This window comes from Cebus imitator, unplaced genomic scaffold, assembly GCF_001604975.1.
Source record: "Cebus imitator isolate Cc_AM_T3 unplaced genomic scaffold, Cebus_imitator-1.0 Scaffold135, whole genome shotgun sequence".
Lineage (NCBI taxonomy): Eukaryota > Metazoa > Chordata > Mammalia > Primates > Cebidae > Cebus > Cebus imitator.
In genome coordinates this window covers 4,243,369-4,255,928 of record NW_016107450.1, presented here as the reverse complement: position 1 = coordinate 4,255,928, position 12,560 = coordinate 4,243,369, and the positions used below count along the sequence as shown (strand labels likewise).

The following is a 12,560-nucleotide window of genomic DNA, read 5'->3' as shown; positions in this document are numbered from 1 at the left end:
TAAGGAAAACACTGGTGTTAGGTGGGGTGAGATGGTGTAACTACATACCTAGGACTGAAATCAAGTTACAAGCTATTACATTTTGTATATTACTTGAGGGACTTCAAATGCTATTCCCATCATCAAGCAGCAACTACTTGCATGGATTCTGCTTAGAAAAAGTTCCTTGTTCTTACGGACAGCCCTGCCTTCCAGGAACTTGCAGTCCAAGAGAAATGCACTTGAAAGTTTTATAGCTCATACATCAAATAGGAGAAAATGTCCAGATCAAAGGTGTGCCCCTTGACCATTCACTAAGAGTAAGAGCCTGGCAGAAGCTCAGCGCTAGTAGCCATGGCAGTTGCATGGTGACGTTTGGCACCTCAAATAAACCAAATATTGGTTTATTTGGGTTGGGATGGGGACTGGGGATGGAGGTAGAGGGTAGACTAGGATGGAAAGAGGAGAGAGCTCTTGGCTCTTCTCTGAACAGTCTGAGAACATTTAATCAAAGAATATAAGATTTCACAACCTCTTTAGATGATGGGAATGATTACTTGAACTAGAGAGAGAACAATTCTCCAGATCTTTTCTGATGTTTTAGAGATGACAAGGGGATAGAAATAGTTTGAATGTACAAATGTAGCTTTTATTTGTACCTGGAATAATGACAGGCACAAAAAGAGCAATGGCTGGAGTTCCCAGGGTATGAATGCCCTAGCCTTGATAGATGAGCACCTTCCTAAAGCTGTAAAGAGGCAGCAAAGTGTCAGAGAAGGCTAGGAACTGTGGCACTGTGGCCCTAAGGAAAGCCTTCAGGGGGTTTGCTAAAAGACGTAAGACGGGAGGCGAGGAATCTACAGAGGAAAGGATGTAAGAGCAGAGTAGGAAAGGAGTGTTAAGGCCAAGAACTTGAACCACTGTAATAGCTGTAAGATGGAACGAGACATGGGGAGGAGTGTTTTATAGACCTGAGCATCAGGATCGGGCAGTCCTCTAGATGAGTACAGTGAAGGAAGATTCTGGGCCTCTCGGCTTCCTGACCTTTAATATTGGAATAATAATGATAGTGAATACAGGAGGGAAAGAGACAAAGAGGAAAAATGAGTCCCTGTTTATCCCATGTTCATAGAATTTGATTCTGGGGGCACTGAACGCAACATGGCTGGAGGCCCTCATGGACACATGTCAGAGAGTGAGCTTTGGGTTATCTGGTGTTTGTGCATTTGGATAATATATGTAGAAGTGGGCAGCGTTGTGCATGGATTCTGTATCAATAGCAAAAAGATTGAAGGTCAGGGGCAATCGAGGGGAGACCTACTTCTGGTAAGAGAGGTGATTCAACACTTGTCAACAAAGGAGAAAACCCTGAATGCCCAATGACACAGAACCAAGCTGGGCTTGGCACGTGGATCTTAGAAGCTCAGCTTAGAAGGAAAGCCTCTGCTTCTCAGAGGCTTGGGGCTTGTTCAAAGATGTCACATAAATACACAGTAAGTGCCCTCCTTGTTGTCTATTTATGTAACATCTTTAAACAAGTCAGAGAAATAACTGCCCCAGACTCTACTTACATCTATTCCCTGAGGATGTTGTCTTAGAAATTGATAGCCACATGCCTACTGTACCCTGCACATGCCTCTGCATGCCATTTTCGGCTCGCCTCCTCCCTGTCTGTGCAGGACATTGCCACAGTCTTTTAAAAGCTGAATAGTGGTATACCATCGATTCCATGGAAACAGATCCTTACCTCCACTCTCAATGGCCCCTATGTCAGAATGAGTTTTTCAGTAACAGGGATGAGGCTTTGCTGAGGCACAGCAGAAGAGTGGAAATAGCAGTGTGTGGCTGTTAGGTCTAAAGGATGGGGGCTCAAATGCCCACCTTTAAAATTACTAGCTGTGTTTCTCTTTGAATCAATTTCTTTTCTCTAAAATGTGCATGATAATCTACCTGGCACATTTGTGTGAGATCAGTTCTGATCATTGGAGTATTTTATTATCTGCCCAAACTCTTACATAGTAGAAGACTCCAGGCTTGCGTAATGGTAAAATATATCTGTAGGACATGGAAAAGCTACTCAACCCCGAAATTGAGTTGATGAAGTTGGGCCCATAGTTCTGGACTCCACTCCATGGACTGAGCCAAGTGCTGTATATAAGATGATACCTGTCATCTTCTTGTGCCCAGCCTCAAGCATCTTGTCAGCACTAAGGGAAGGACAGAGGGAGTCTTGGCAGGTCTAATTCATATGGTTGCATGTTAGAGTAGCACTTAAGATTTGGGGTGGGGTGGGGGTGAGAGAATATCATGAGAAAGAGTTCCAAAGCTTGATACAGATAGTCTGTATCTTACTTTTTGAATCATGGGATTCTAGAAATATAGATAAAACAAAATGTTCTACTGATGGCACAGAAAGGTTTTTTATCATCATTCATTTTAGCTCTTGTTCAGCTAAAGCCTTTTCCAGGGTATGATGAATTCATAGTAGTATGTAGTTTCACAGCATACTATTGCTTACCATTTTCTGCTTTCTTAACAAGATGGTGTTAGGCTGGGAGAGCTGTAATTTATAGAGTAGGAGAAGCCTTTGAAATTAAAAATCTTAAAGCCCACTCACCTTATTTGGAGGGGATTTAAGGGCCTTCATTTTAAAAAGTCCTCTCCCATGCCCTGATTTCTAAACCAATTGATAAATAAAATATTTTTTAAAATCAGAAAGAAGACAAAATATCACCTTTGTTACTAGAGAATTTAATTTATAACTGTGGGCAAGGGCACTTCCTAACACTGTATAACCCCCAGTTACACTGCCATAGCTACCTGGTCACTGGCAGGGCTAGACCACAGCAGCCCTTCCTACATATGGTCTGCCCTAGCCTATAAAGCTGGTGGCATGAAGGCGCAGGTGGCAGTGTGCTTCCCACAAGCACCTGTCCCCAAAGAGAGACTGGGTGGGGTGGGGGAGACTAGTCATGCCCAGTTTTTCCTTTGAAGCTCTACAATCTAGAGAGTAACAGGTGGCAGGGGGGCGGTGGTGGTGGAGAAAACCTAAGAGTGAATAGAAGGGAATAAATATCAGAAGTGAAGTAGCTTCCCTCTCCCTTAACATTCATCTTTGATGACTGCCTTTTTTCATTCATTCATTCAGCCTGTACCTATCAAACACCTATCATGTGGCATGGCTGTGTTAGTGCATGGGATTCAGAGACGATAGATCCTTGCTCTCAAGAAATGGAGATTTATTGAGGGACAGGCAAACAGGCAGTTTACACAGGATGAGACTGGGATAGAGGTGTGTATAGGTGCCATAAGAAGACATGGGAGGGAGTTTGTTCCAGTGTGGGCCTTCAGGTAAAGATATTTTAGAGGAGTTGACTACTAAGCTGTCTAGTAGGGATAACATCCTGGTGTCTTAAGAGAAGGTAGTACTTTTCTTCTGAAACCAGCTCGAGGGCCTAAAATTGGATTACCACTAGATAAAAATGTAGGGCAAAAGTATAGTTTCATAAATCAGGTGCTTTCTTCGAAATTAAAAACACAGGTTGATTGGATTCTGTTTATCTTATCAGTTTCTTAGAACTCAACTTTAGCAAGAAGGAACATGAATGACAGGGTATTCAGTACATATGCCCAGCGTCCCAACTGTTTGATGTCTGAAACAGAGGCTGTTCTCAAAAATGTTAACTGTATAACGTAAGACAGCCTTTTCTTTTTAGGAGTTTGAGATGATGATGACTTGCAACAAAATACAATTTAAAAAATAAATATAGGGGCTGGGCTTGGTGGTCACATCTGTAGTCCCAGCACTTTGGGAGGCCTAGGAGGGCAGATTTCTTGAGCTTAGGAGTTCGAGACCAGCCTGGGCAACATGATGAAGCCCGTCTCTACAAAAAAATATAAAAATTAACTGGGCGTGGTGGTGTGCACCTATAGTTCCAGCTACTTGGGAGGCTGAGGCAGGAAAATTGCTTGAGTCCAGGAGGTCCAGCATGCAGTGAGCCGAGATCATGCCAGTGTACTCCAGCCTAGGTGACAGAGTGAGACCTTGTTCCAAAAAATATGTAAAAAATAAAAATAAAAGTAGGAAAACATCCCAGGCACCTTCCGTATTACCACCTTTTCTAGGCCTCAACTCCCTTATGTGTTAATGGGAATAATACTAACTGCTATACTCACTCTCATAGTCAGATTATCAGAACAAACAGGGGTAACAGATGTGTTGTGCTGTACACAGCTAAAAGTCCAAGGCATCATTTTTAATATCCTCTTATAATGAAATACAAATGGATGCCAGCCTGGAGCAGTGTATGTATTTTTTAACTAATCGGCTGCTTCTGGCACTAATACTAAACTTTGCAGCTGTGGCCAGAGAAACAGGGGGAAGGCAGATCTGGGGGAAAAAAATTTTCCTGTGAAATAAATACATTTTAATGGGAAAAATCCTTACCAGTGCCCTCAGAAGCAGGGAAGTGGGGGTTAGGAAAGAAAAATTTTTATACTGTTGATCTGTTTGGAGAAAGATTGATAGACTGTGCCAGGTCTCTCTAGGATACTGACAAATGGAAGGCATAACCTGTAACGACCATTTCACAACGAATGGGCTCCATTCCCACAGATTAACTACCTGTGTGGGTTTTGATACCTACTGAAAAAAGGCCACTCCTTTCATTTTTTTTGATGCTCAAATATTTATTGAGCATCAGCTATATGGAAAGCACTCTTCTAGGTGCTAGGATTCAGCAGGGAATCCCTGACCTTATGGAACTTTGATTCTAGAAAGGGAAGAACGCCATTGAACAGGATAGTGAATATGAAAGGTAGGTGGGATATAAGATGGTGATACGTAAGTGCTCCATAGGGAAGTCAAGCCAACAGGGGAGGGATGCAGCTCTAAGCAGGGGGGTCAGAGGAAGGCTATTTGAGAAGGATTAATTTGAAGAAAGCCTGGACAAAGATGAGAGGGTGAGCCAGGATGCCATAGGAGGAGAGATTTCCAAGCAGAAGGACCAGCCAGTAGAAAGGCAAACCAATGTGTTAAGGTCAGTGAGGCAATTAAGAGCAGGAAGTGAGATCAGAGTGGAGTGAGGATGCATTTGGGTCCTTGGAAATAGAAATTACACTGGTTCTTGTAAGGACTTCGGCATTACCCTGAGTAAGATGGGGCAGAGAGGTGATGCCACCTAGATATTAGAAATAGAAATCACACTAGACTCTTGTAAGGACTTCGTCATTTACCCTGAGTGAGATGGGGCAGAGAGGTGATGCCACCTAAATTTTAATGGAAACGTTCTGAAGGTTTTGTTGAAAATAGATTGCCAGGAGCAAGAATTAAAGAATTAAAGCAAAGAGTTAAAAAGATGTTTTTTCCAATAAATAAAATGAGCATCTCCTACATGCCAGCCAGTATTCTAGGTATAAGGAATGCAAAAGTGAACAAAACTGATAAAAATCCCCTGCCCTGGAGGTGCTTGTATTTTAGTAGAAGAGGATAAACAGTAATCAAAATATAAGTAAATTATTGAGTTAAGGACCAGTAAGTACAATGGAGGAAACTGTAACAGGCAGGGTTGATGGGGCGGGGGTCACTATTGCAATCATCCAGGTAAGAGTTGCTAATGATCTGTACCAACATGGATGCAATAGGGGTGATGAGAAGTAAGTGGGTTCTGGGTATATTTGAAAGGTAGAGCTGACAAGATTTGCTAACACGTTCGATGTGGGTTGAGAAGAATTGGTGATGATGCCTAAGGTTATGACCTGAGCTACTAGAATAGAATTGCCAGCAGCTGAGATGAGAAGACCACAGGAGGAGCATCTCTGGGTGAGGGGTGGAGATCAGAAGCCTGGTTTGACCAAGTTACGTTTGAGATGCCTATCAGACATCTTACTGCTGGACTAATCATAATAACCTGTTGCCATTGCAGCTCTTTGCAGGTGACTGGGTTTTTCCATGTGCATCATCTCATTAAATTGAGAAGAGACTCCTTTTTGAACATGTAGTACAATAAATGAATTGACCTAAGAGTCCTGAGAACAGCTCAGGCATAGGAGTAATCTTTCATTATGTTTGTGCTATGGTAATTCAAAATATACAATTCTTTTTGTTAATTGTATTTTAAGTTCCAATTTTTATATTGTTGATTGGAATCAATATACTATAAAAATGGACTTTTCCAGAAAAAGAAAAAGAAGATTGGCATCATAATCTAGAAATAGAATAAAAAGAGAAAAAACACTTTTGAATTACAATGGAAGATAAGACATGCATATTTTCTTTTTTTAATTAGGAACACAAAAACTCAATTTAAAAATGCATAAAAGCCTCATCAATATGTTTCTCCATGCCTTCTTTACTATGAACTTTGAATTTTTTTCCACTAGGATTCTATTAAAATAGAAGCATATAATGAGTTACCTTTATTATTTATTTTTATATCTTTGATGAATCTTGTATATATTCATTATACAAATGAATATGAATTTGTTAGCCAAGAACATAACAATCTATGACTGGGACTTAAAATGTTTAGTATAATAATTAACATGTGTTGAATTAATATGTGCTTTTTGGTTAGCAAAGCTCTTTTTACATGTATATTACCTCATCCCATCTTCTCAACACTCCTGTGAGGTCAGGATTTCATAGGCAAGGAAACTGAGATTGGCAGATGGAGGCTACTTTCCCTAAGATTACATTCCCAGTTTGGTAGGGACTCAAACTCAGGCCTTTCCATGCTTTTTCTGCTACCTTTTACTGTAACTGAACAAATTACAAAACAATGTGACTAGATTTCTGATTCTGGGGGGAGCCACAGCTGTCTGCTACTGTCTGAAATTAACAACAACAAACTATTTTGCTTTTACAGATGTGTCAGGCACTTTACAAATTGTTTGTTTGTTTGTTTCTTTTTCTGCAAAGGAGTCTTGCCCTGTCACCCAGGCTGGAATGCAGTGGTGCAATCTCCACTCACTGCAAACTTCATCTTTCTGGTTCAAGCGATTCTCATGCCTCAGCCTCCCGAGTAGCTGGGATTATAGGCGCGCACCACCACGCCTGGCTAATTTTTGTATTTTTAGTAGAGACAGGGTTTTGTCATGTTGGCCAGGCTGGTCTCAAACTCCTGGCCTCAAGCAGTCCACCTGCCTTGGCCTCCCGAAGTGCTGGGATTACAGGCTTGAGCTGCCTTGCCCAGCCCACTTTACAAAATGTTTTTATATGTGTATTATCTCACTTCATCCTCATGATAATCCTATGAAATAAATTCTCTTGTTACCGCGATTGAGAAAGACAAGACATGGAGAAATAAGCTAACTTTCTCAGCGTCACTCAGCCAGGGTGATAGAGTCATGATTTCCATCCAATTCACCTTCAACCTAGAGTTCATAGTCTTGGCTGTAGCATGAGGATCTTTGATGTAGCCCAAAGCTGCTGCTGCTGCTGCTTTGTGTGTGTGCAGTGAAAACCCTATGGGAGAAGTATGGAGGAAGATGCTAGCAGTTGTTTATACTTTAGTGTGCATTGGTTTCCATTTCACAGAGTGCATCTCATTAGTAGGTAAAGGAAGAGAGCAGAAAATTTGAGGGGAGACGTAAGGACTGCGCTTTCTCTTTTAGAGAAGAGCCAGTAGATTTTGAGAAAGAGTGAAAAAAAGGAGTTAGTGGCTCCCATTCACAGAACATTTTTTCATTAGTGATGCCCAGATTATGTTACTGTTCTGTTTCTTAATTTAGAAATTTTACATTCAGTGCAATTCACTCTTTAGTGAACAGCTCTGTGAGTGTTAATAACATGCTTGTAGCCGACACCACAGGCAGGATGCGGAACAATCCTCAAACTCTCCCGTTGTTCTCACCTACTCTTAGGTTAACGTCTGATGTGACTTAGTGCCCGGCAACTTATTTTACTTTGCTCTACTTCACATTGATTTTAATTCCCCTGTAGTGCTGTTGCCATCCCGTTATGTTTCAAAAATTGGGAGATTATGAAAGAGACCCAACTACATACAGTATTTTAATCTATGATAACAGTGGTGTTTTATATTAGAGGAGCAAAAGGGGTTAGTCAGTAAAATGTATTTTGGGACATTCTGGAAAAAATCATATTTCTTACATCAAAATAAATTTCAGCTGGAACTAAAAATAGAATGTTAAGCCCTAAAATAGCACAAGAAAATACAGGGCAAATTTTTATAATATTGGAGTAAAGAAGGGCTTTCTAAGTAATGCCAAAAAAACCAGTATTCATGAAAGGTAAGTATCCAAAATTGGTGGATACTTTATGGTGGAAAAAACACCATAAAGTCAAAAGACAAAAGATAGAAAAAAATGTGTAACATATGTGACAGAGCTAAATCATCTAATACATAAACTGTTTTTAAAAGGTAGTAAGAGAAAGACAAACAATCCAACAGAAAGACAAGAAAAGGATATAAACAGAGAGAAAGAGAAAACATTTGAAAGACATCTCATTCATGTAACATGAGAGCAACACTGATTAAAACTGGAATAATATTTTTACTATTAGATTAGCAAAGACCGAAAGGTGTCTTAACACAGTATTGGTAAGGATGTGAAAAACAGACATTCTCTTACATTATTAAAGGAGTGTAAATTGGTTCAGCCTCTTCAGAGGACATTTTAGTTTTTTATGTTTTTATAAAATTTAAATGTGTGTAATAAATTTTATAACAAAAAAATTAATGTTTAAATTTTGTACATATATTAGTACATATATAAATTTTACATGCAAGCCATGCATACATGGCTTGAATAAATGAAGAAAGCTGTACATAAAGTATTGATTGCAAAATTGATTAAGAGACTGACAATAACCGAAACACCCACCAATATGACACACCCAAAAAGTGGGCGACGGATATGAACAGGCACATTTCAAAAGAAGACATATATGAGACCAACAAACATGAAAAAATGCTCATCATCACTGGTCATTAGAGAAATGCAAATCAAAGACACATTGAGATACCATCTCACGCCAGTTAGAATGGCGATCATTAAAAAATCTGGACACAACAGATGCGGTAGAGATGTGGAGAAATAGGAACACTTTTACACTGTTGGTGGGAGTGTAAATTAGTCTAACCATTGTGGAAGACAGTGTAGCAATTCCTCAAGGACCTAGAAATAGAAATTCCATTTGACCCAGCAATCCCGCTACTGGGTATATATCCAAAGGATTATAAATCATTCTGTTATAAAGACACATGCACAGGTATGTTCATTGCAGCACTGTTTACAATAGCAAAGACCTGGAACCAACCCAAATGTCCATCAATGATAGACTGGACAGGGAAAATGTAGCACATATACACCATGGAATACTATGCAGCCATAAAAAACGATGAGTTCATGTCCTTTGTATGGACATGGATGAACCTGGAAACCATCATTCTCAGCAAACTGACACAAGAACAGAAAATCAAACACTGCATGTTCTCACTCATAGACAGGTGTTGAACAATGAGAACACATGGACACAGGGAGGGGAGCATCACACACTGGGGTCTGTGGGGGGGACTAGAGGAGGGACAGTGGGGGTAGGAAGGTTAGGGAGGGATAACATGGGGAGTAGTGCCAGATATGGGTGATGGGGGATCAAGGCAGCAAAACATATTGCCACGTATGTACCTATGCAACAATCCTGCATGATCTGCACATGTACCCCAGAACCTAAAGTGCAAGAAAAAAAAAAAAAATATATATATATATATATATAAATTTTAAAAAAATAAAAAGATAGTTCTATCTCCATGAAGTCATGGACTAATCTTTGAGTTTTATCGTTACATTAATTCGGCAAAGGAGAGTACTAAGAAATATGTAGGGAATGCTGCCTGGGAGTGGGGATGCATGTACACGTTGGAATGTAAGTGGAAGGATGGAAACTGGTAATGGTGGTTTAGTCCAGGGAAGGGGACAAGGTTGTTGGCGGACAATTTTTTTGGTGCCTTATCCAGTGAGAAAGATATTACTAAGTTTTCAGTCCTTCTTTTATATTAAATATAATGATTCATTTATTCTTAAAAAGATCTGTCTAGTGATCTAATAATCTTGTCGATACTTCAGTGATGACAGTGATCCAAATCACATACTCACACATGGGGGAGTTCATGAAATCCTTGGCAATTTTTATACATCTGGCTTTTAGCTGTACTAACCTGAACTTTTGGAGTGATACCAAAAATGTATGATTTTTCTCGTAAAGAATAATGCTCTTTTCCTCCTCATGGAGAGCATGGGGTTCAGTGTAAGGTGAGCATTTTTATTCATAGTAGCTATTATTTGGTTGCAGGTTCTGCCTTACAAACCCATTAAATATAAAGGTACATGTACTACCTAATACCATAATTTGTTATAAATATATTTTTAGAGCATTTAATTTTTGGTAGTCTAATATTTTAGTGTCTAAATTTTTTAAATGAAAAGAATTGTTTAAAATCAAGCATTTTGACAGGTATTTTCATAGGCATTACCTTAGTTGCATTTGTTATTATAAATCTACATAACTGGAATTGTTAGCCCCTTTTTAAGGAGATGAAACTGAGCAAAGGTTCAATTCCCAGTCTGTTGGGCTCCAAGCCAGGACTTTGGAGTCCAGCTACTCTGCCAGGACACGTATTTTGTTTAGAGGTGTGATATCATACAGCTTTCCCTTGAAAATCCTGAAACTCCCCATTAAAACTTTTTTACATTGCATCAAGAATAACACCACCCTGGGTACATTGAAATAGATGAAAAACACAGAAACCAAAGCAGGAAAAAGATTAAGAGATAGACATTGCAAAGAAGGAATAGCAAAAAGAAACAGAATATTGGATGATTCCATTCATTTGGGTCATCATAACCCAGTCAGCTCTTGTGTTTGCCTTAGTTTTTTATTTCAGATGACAGATGAGTTTAAATCTTTCTTTATCAAAATAATATATGCCATTTTAGGAAATTTGAAAAATATAGAAAAGCATAAAAAAGAAGATTATATTCTCCTATAATCAACTATTAACATTTTGGTCTTGTTTCCTCATCTTTGTGTGTGTGTGTTTGTGTGTGTGTGTGTGTGTGTGTGTGTGTGTGTGTGTGTGTACACATACATACACATATAAAATGATTGTGACCGTACTGAATATAATATTTAATATTTAATATGCCATTAATTCAAATTTTATGCCTTTTCTTAAAAAAAATAAGAAGAAATGGAATTTTAAATAATTTTTACCTATTTTCCTACTACAGAACATTTACTTTTCTTCTTCCAGCCTATGGAGTATGCTCCAGCATATCCTTAGACATATATTTTTGTCCCCAGCTCTAATTTTTCTTAGGATAGAGTTCTAGAATTGGAATTGCTAATACAAACAGTATGAACGTTCCTTTTAATACACATTACGGAATTGCTTTCAGAAAGGTTGTGCCAATTTACACCTTTTCAAATTGCATGAGTCTGATCATAACGTTAACCCTTGAGAAGTTTGGACGTTATCTTTTTTAATTGGTGGAAGGCAGATATGTTGGGAACATAATGTCCCTTATCAGATATTGGAATCTAGGGATTGGGATTAAAATTGGAATTCTAGGGATTTCCCACCCTATTTGCAAAGCGTCTCCATAGGTATCACCCTTTGGACTGTTTCTGTGAAGAGAGTGACCTGTTGGACATCACAGAGGGGTAAAGCCTTAGTTAAAGGGCTGGGAGTAGCTGGGCGTGATGGACACCTGTAATCCCAGCACTTTGGGAGGTTGAGGCGGGCGGATCACCTGAGGTCTCTGAGTTCGAGACCACCCTGACCAACATGGAGAAACCCCGTCTTTAAAAACAAAAAAAAAAGGGGGCTGGGAGTATTGCAATAAATAATGTCCATTATGCTGGACTCTCTATAGAGAAGTTCAGAGAGGTTAACTCACTTGCCAAGACCACATTTCTAATAAGAGATCTAATGAATTCAATCCAGGATTTGCTGATTTTAAAATTTATTTTCTATTGGCTATGTTGCACTGCCCCCAAAAGAAGTATTACTTGAGATTTTCAGGTTCCAATTGTGTTTTATTTAAGATTAAAAATTACTGGCAGTTATTTAAAAATCATCCATAATTTGTCTGGGTGCAATGGCACACACCTATAATCCCAGCATACTGGGAGGCTGAGGCAGGAAGATCACTTGAGCCCAGGAGTTCAAGACCAACCTGGGCAACATAATGATATGGTGTCTCTAAAAAAATAAAATTAGCCAGGCATGGTGGCACACACCTGTGGTCCCAGCTACTCCGGAGGCTGAGGCAGGAGGATCACTTGAGCCCAGGAGGTCAAGGCTGCAGTGAGCTGTGTTAAAGCCACTGGACTCTAGCCTGGGCAACAGAGCAAGACCCATCTCAGAAAAGAAAAAAAATCATCCATAATCCCAGCCTTCAAAGATAATCACTCTCATATTTTCCAGTCATTTTCTGTGCATATTTTAATCATAATGGATCATGATACAGTTTTTTAAATGATTCTTATTTCATCTTATAAACACATTACAGTGGCATTAACTATTATTTTGAAATATTATTAATGGCTGCAAATATTC

The 12,560-nt window shown here is 39.3% G+C and overlaps 1 protein-coding gene across 3 annotated transcripts in view; it reads left to right on the top strand.

Annotated features, from left to right (window-relative positions):
• The window catches only part of NFIA (nuclear factor I A), a 387,507-nt gene that overhangs the window by 333,936 nt on the left and 41,011 nt on the right, over positions 1-12,560 (top strand). The gene's annotated exons all lie outside the window — the stretch shown is intronic.